Here is a 7652-nt window from a genome sequence, read left to right as displayed (position 1 = left end):
CGGTTTGACCAGTTTTTTCACCGGTTTTTTGCTAACTGATATTTATTTGACAATTATTTCATCTAAAAAACATAAGCACGAATATTGGAAGAATATATAAAATTTCATTAATATAGTAAAAAAAAATATAAATACAAATATGAAAGTAATTCTCTACGCAAAAATATTAAGCTTATGGAGGTTGCTAATTATCACTATCTAAATCAGCCGTCGGTTTGGTATACATGTCGCATCATCTGAACCATTAGCTTCATCTTCTATAACGTTGTTGTCAATGTCCTTTTGCCAAGGACATGTTGTCTTCTTATGTCCTTCCATTTGACAAACACTACAATGCTGCCGCTTCTTCTTAGATGGTTGTCTTGAGCCTATATTGGTTTGATGCACATACGGATTGCTACTTTTAGCTACACCTGACTGAGGTTGATTAGTGCCTTCGTCTGTATCTTTGTAAGATGAGTGCAATCCCATAATTATGTCACGTGTCTCTTCATATCTCTTTGGCACTTCAGCAGCAACAGCAGCCAATTGTTTAGAAAATTCCATCAAGGCACTTTGACGACCAATAACAACAGCATCCCTGGTCAACCCACTTGCATCATTGAGTGCTGGTTTCACCTTTTTTGTCCATCTATCCAATACCAATGACCGGGGAATCTCACAAATGTCTCTGTCAACCAGAACTTTCACAATATGTTCGCAAGGAATTTCAAATGACTCCATTCTTAAACAGGTACACATGAAGATCATTTCTTCTTGACGAAATTCAATGGTCTACATAAAATCGAGCATCCCATGCTTACACACAATGTACTTTATGCAATCATCGTTATTCTCTATATTTAGCACCTGCATTGATCCAGCTCTAAAGAGAAATGGCCAAAACTATAGAAATATCTCATGAGTATATAACTCAACAGCAAATCTCTCTAGCAGCTTTATACAAATCTGCATGACGAGCACCCCACGTGTAGATTCATAATCAGTATTAAATTTTTTAAAGCACAAGTGTGCAACATACTTTTGAAAATGCTCTACAAAACTTGTCAAATCATATCGCAACCCCACATACCTTGCCACAACTGAGTGTAAACCTTCACATCTTGAGGTAGTTCTAAAGCCAGCAAAAAATTTTCCTCTTATATATGCAATAGCCCACATATGCTTCTCTTCATACATGTTGTTCACCCATTGCTTATCCTCAAGGCCAAATTCTTCAATAAGCTGAACCCACTTATGCTTAAACATGGGAATCTCATAGGCTCCTAACATGATTTTTCTGAATTTAGATGTAAACGATGGATTTCCAACATTGCTAATTGCATTTCGAATAAAGTGCCAAGCGCATAATCTATGTCTGACTTCGGGAAAAACATCTCTTACCACATTCCTAATCGCCATGGCCCCATCAGTTATTATTGAGGTCGGGGTTTTACCCTTCAATTGCAAACATGAGCTGACGCAGGAGCCAAATATATGTATCAGTAGTTTCATCCACAATTAACACAGTAGCAAAAACAATTGTGTGGTTGTGGTGGTTAACCCCACTGAATATGACTAATATACAACTATACTTGTTCTTCTTATACGTAGCATCAAAAGCAATAACATCCCTAAAGAGTTGGTAGTCTAGTTGGCTAATCCCATCAGACCAGAACAAGTTACATAACAAACCTCTTGAATCATGACATACCTTGAAATATAATTGTGGATCCTTCAACCGGATATCCTCCAACTTCTTCAACACTCGTGATGCATCACCAGAAATTTGACGCCTTTGCCGAGAAATCTCATTGTACATATCTTTGGGACCATAGCCAACAAATTTATACCCGCCTGCTTGACTAGCTAGAAGACCAAATATCTGTGAAGTGCTAATCTCGGACTTTAGCATGTTCATCATTTGCATAATATCTGCCTCTGACATTTTTCTGTGGGCAGGCAGCATAGCACTGAATTGTGTATCCAATAGATCATGGTTGTGTTTGTCAGAGAAATAAAAGATATGCCATCTTCCAATTTCTGGTACAAATTTAACATCCATTCGGGCTTCACACCCAGTTCTTGTTTCCAATCTAGGTTCCTTCTTCCTTTTTTCCATCGCGTAATATTTTTTCTCCCTGAATCCTTGCCTATGACATAAAAACTTTGGTTTGTAAATCTCACCAATACTATTTTTGAAAGTCTTACTCTTCCTTGCACTAAAGCCCTTCGACTTTGAGTACTTCAGATAAAAATCAAATGCAAGCTGCAAAGTAGAAAAGTAATATTTACCAATTTCCTCTGCACAGTTTTCACTGAAATTCAAAGTTGTAATGTCTTGTACAGAGTCAACCGCATAAACAGCTTCAAGGGTATCTTCTGACTGATCAGATTCAGAAAAATACGCTCCCTCAGTAAATTCATCTCCGAAATCTTGTTCGAATTCATTCTGTTCATCCATCATATTTTGGTCACAAACTAGCTCTTCTTGTTGGTTAATGTCATCGTCCTCCTGGTATTGCTCATCCATCTCAGTGTCCAAAAATATATCTGACATCTTAAAAATGTCCAATGAAAAAAAAAGTTCAGTACACTCCGTCTTATAACATTACAAAAAATAAATAGCTTCTAATATTGCTAGCAGGGACGGATCTAGAAATTTTAATATGGAGGGGCCAAATTTTAAATAATTTTTTTATTCTATAAAAATAATTAACATATAGTTATTAGAGTTAGTTTTTAAAATATATATATATATATATAGTTATAATTTTTTTTCACAATTTTGTTTTTAATATGATAATTACATAAAGAAAATATAACAATATCAATAGTACATTACAAAATTATAAAATACTAGTAATTTATAGCGTGTTTAGTTGAAAATTATCACATATCTTATTAATTAAAATTAATTATTTTAAAATTTTAAAAAATTTGAAAATAAATTATAAATTATTAATTATTTGAAAGATATAGTACCTTTATAGAATATAAGATATAAGATATCTTTATAAAATTTTTCTTTTAACAACGTAAATTTAGAATAAAAATTAGTATTTTTTACAAGAAAATAATATCTAAAGTACATGATGTGATTACCAAAATATAACTACGTAAGTTATTATTAATATAATAATATGAATGTTAAATATATTAATATAAAAAATAAATGATTTTTTTAAAAATAAATATAGAGATTATTATATAAAAACTAATTTGAAAGATACAAAGACTTGAGGGTATGATGTTAAATTAGTTAAGTAAAAAATATTAGTGAATTAAACAATTAAAACATAAATCCATTACATAGTGAAAAATAATACATATAAAATTATTAAATTACATAATTTTTCCCTGATTGCTAGCTAATTAATAATAAAAAATAATAAAATTTATTTACTTTTTAGTATTTCTCAATGTATGTGAATTATTAAAAGATAAAAAAATATTTTTTCATTACACAATCAATTTCACGAATAAAGTATTGAAACAGAGAATTGCAAAATTAGAGATTCTATTCACTGACCTCGATTTTGTAATCAAAACGATGGATTATTTTTCGAACACTACAATGAAAAAATTGATTGGACCTTTGATGATTGTTGCAACCGTGATGATCAATTAATGATGATCAAATATTGGATATTAAATAGACAGATAAAAAATGAATAAAAATTGGATATTAAGTGGATGGATATCTGAAAGAAAAACAATGAAATTTTTTATAATCAAAGAGATTGATACACGATTATTGTTGATAGATTATTCACTAATTTATCATCTTAATATTAAAAAAAAGATAAGATTAGAGTATCTAAATCAAAATAAAAACTTAAAAGTTGAAGATAGAATTTTAAAGATAAAATAGATGAATAATAAGATAATAATTTATAAAAACGATAAAAAATTGAGAACGGCGTAGTGCACAATTCAATCAATTGGGTAACACAACCAATCGATTGAATTTGGCAAATCCATATTGCTTTGAAGACTTCAATCGATTGGGTAACACAACCAATCGATTGAATTGTGAAACCTCAAGTTGCTTTGAAGCCTTCAATCGATTGGGTAATATAAACAATCGATTGAATTATAAAAAACCCACATTCTAGTCATCGTTCAAATGATTAGGTAATATGACCAATCGATTGATTTTTGCAAAAACCATACTGCTTTGCAATTTTCAATCGATTGTTTTGTGATAACCTGAAGTCTAATCGATTGAGTTATGGGAAACCTAAAATTCAATCGATTATTTTGTTAATCTAATCGATTGATTTTCTAAGAAATACGATTTCATAGCCCTCGACGAATGTAACTGATCAAAGATAAACTTTTAGTCGATTTGGATTGCCAAAAAGTTATTACGATCAATGGAAGATCTAATTCGTTATTGTTTTTATTTTTGATTCTTAATAAACATAATAGATGAATGATAAAATAATAATTTATAAAATAAAAAATAATTTTTATAATTAAATAACATATACGGGGTTAATTTGTAATTAAAATTAGAAAAGGACTATTTAGCAGTTAATAAAAAACTTAAAAAACATGTTTTGTTATGGGACCATTTAATGGTCCAAACGTTATGGGACCATCTAATCCTTTGTCCAGTGTGTGGACGGACATGAGCGATGTACAAAAGAAATGTCTCTGACTTTTTTTATATTTACTAACGTATCAATAAACATTAAAATGGCTATTGTTTCCCACTTTTATTTATTAATTATATATAAAAAATAAAAATTAAATTAGTTGAAATGATAAATAATTTATAATTTAACTGTGAAATTTAAATTTTAAAAACAATAAACTATTTGTTCATACCTTGGCTTGAGATAATGATGAAAGGACCGATCCTAGAAGAGGGCTCTCCAATCCCTACCCAACCTCTTGGAAGAGGTCGGTTACCAACTAAGGAGCCCAAGGCTCTAGGCACCCAACCTCTACTTTAAATACACTGGCACCCCCAAGTATAACTCACATTCTAATCTACTAAAAACCTGCCTAAATCCCTTACTAACTTAAGCATCGGAGTCTCTTGCAGGTGCCACCCCCACCTCCTCACGAGGAACTTGGATAGGCAGCACCTCGGCACCAAACAAGTTGGACGCTGTCGTACAAAGGAGCTTGAGCCTCACGTTTAGACTCGACTCGACGTTTCAAGTAACCCTCGGAACATTGGCGCCATTGCTGGGGACTTGGAAGTCATCCCACAACCATGGTGGACAACCAACCAGATGATGTACACATCGCATCCGAACCTGAGGAAGGAGCACAGACGGAGGATCATACCATCGTGCTCCCCCCTCCACCACCATGCTCGCAGGAACCCCACGGGGAGACACCCCCCGAAAATTGTCATCTGAGGAAATCTCACTCCGACGCACGCCATCCCGAAGGGGAAAAACACCCCCAGCAGCGGAAATACTGAGCATGGTCCACGGACAACAAGACCGCTTGAGACAACTCAAACGCGAGGCCGAGCGACAGCGAGAGGCCAAACGGGAATTGAGAAGAGAAGTAAGGCGACGTAGGGAGCTAAAAAAGAAACTCCAGAAGATGGAGACCGATCTCCGAACCCGAACCACAAGGTCAGGGTGGGACAAAAGTCCCGTAGGGGGGCAAGATCCGTTCATAGAAGAAATCATGAAGGCTAAAGTTCCCAGAAGCTTCATGTTATTAGATATGGACCTCTACGACGGGACGTCCAACCCGGGCCACCACCTGAGTAACTTCAGAAGCAGAATATATCTGGCCGATGCTTCTGATGCAACTCATTGCAAAGCCTTGTCTACCACCTTAACAAAGGCTGCGATGAAGTCGTTCGACGGCCTGCCTCCAGGTCGGTCACCAGTTTCGACGATTTGGATAGAAAATTCCTGACTAGATTTTCCATTCAAAAGGACAACACAAAGCACGTCCTGAGCTTGCTAGGAATAAAACAAGGAGACAAGAAAAGTCTCCAGGACTATATGAAAAGGTTCAACGAAGCTTTCCTAGAAATTCAGAACCTACCAACTGAAGCGGCGATTATGAGTTTGGTCAACGGCCTGAAAGAAGGGCCATTCAGCCAGTCCATATCCAAGCGAAATCCGTCCTCTTTAAATGAAGTACAGGAAAGGGCAGAAAAATACATCAACATAGAAGAAAACTCCCAACTAAGAGAGCCTCCTTCGAAGTCCAACCTGACCTATTCACCTCGGGATAGAAAATGAGAATCCAAGAGAAAAGAGGATCAGAGCATGGAGAAACCTCGAAAGTACCACAACTACACCACTCTCAGGGTCTCCCTAGTGGATGTCTACAGAGAAATATGTCACACAGAGAAAATCCCACCACCCCGTCTGTCCAAACACAAGAAGACTGGAAGTCGGACTGAGTACTGTGAATACCACACCCAGTACACTCTCGCTTGTTCTAAAGCCTAAACACAAGCTATCGGATCTAAAATAGGGGTTACAGAGGTGAAAAAGCAAGCTGGATAGGCAAAAACAGTTGAAAACAACATTTCTTGAAAAACATGGTAATCATGCATTTGCATGCCTCGTGCGTACGCATGAATCCCTTTTTGTGTATATGCGTGAAACGCGCACCAAAAAGTTTCATTTCAGAAAATGCAAGTCATACGTACGCATGGGACATGTGTACGTATCACCTTGCTTTTTTGCATACGCATGGTATGCGCACAAGGCTCTTTCACTTTTGTAACACGCATCATGCGGACGCATGGGTCATGCATATGCATGGCCTTGATTTTTTGCAACTTCTGCAGAATTCAGTTTTTAACCCTAAACTTCAAACATGCATAACTTGTTCGTTAAAAATCAATTTCAGTCCGTTCTTTAAAAGTTATAAACTTCACGGATAAAATTTTTATTCAAAACTTTTACAAGATTTGGGGGTCCAGAAGTCAAGTTATGGCTTGCCGAAGTTGGTCAAAAATCAATTTTTACCAAAACTTACAAATCCTCTAATTTTTCAAAATTCTCAATTCATAACCAATTAAACCACAACCCAATCAATACCAATTACTCCTAACTATTATCACATACTTCTCAATCACTCGACAAACATACCAACAGCTGAAATTTTCAATCTATTCAACAAATTTCACTCAAAATTTCTACCAATTTCAGCATTAAACATCAATAATCCACATTTCATGTAAATACTATATCTAATCAATCAAACTAACCAATTCACATCATTCAAACCTATCCTAAGATAACTAGCCTTTTTCACAAGAAATTGAAACCATACCTTGGCTGATTTCTCCACAAGCTCAAACACCACCGAAAACCTTTTTTTCACAAAACCCTCCAAGTTTCCAATTCACCAATTCAGCTAGTCCCGGCCACCAAAGTTCCCATTTAAGCACTTAAAATGCCAATTTAACTTCTATCCACATGAATTCAATCTAAATTTCACATGATTTATCAAAATCACACTAGGGTTTCACTAATTCAATAATTTACAAGAGTTTAGTGGTTCCTCACCTTACCTACGGATGATTAGGGCGAAACGCAATAATTACTCACTGCTAGAGTATACCTAAATCATAAAAAATACAAAATCCCTCAATACCCATGAACCAAAATCATGAAGTGAATAGAGTGAACAATTGGGTGAGAAATTATGAATTTTTTACCACTTTGTTCAGA

General features: G+C 35.0%; 1 pseudogene; it reads right to left on the bottom strand.

Moving 5' to 3' along the window:
* Positions 1–885: 885 nt before the first annotated feature.
* LOC107605584 (protein FAR1-RELATED SEQUENCE 5-like) lies at positions 886–2443 on the bottom strand (annotated as a pseudogene).
* Positions 2444–7652: the final 5209 nt, after the last annotated feature.

This window comes from Arachis ipaensis, chromosome B1 (assembly GCF_059453495.1).
Source record: "Arachis ipaensis isolate K30076 ecotype BB chromosome B1, ASM5945349v1, whole genome shotgun sequence".
NCBI lineage: Eukaryota > Viridiplantae > Streptophyta > Magnoliopsida > Fabales > Fabaceae > Arachis > Arachis ipaensis.
Note: the sequence above shows the minus strand (reverse complement) of the source record. Positions and strands in the feature narration are given on the sequence as shown.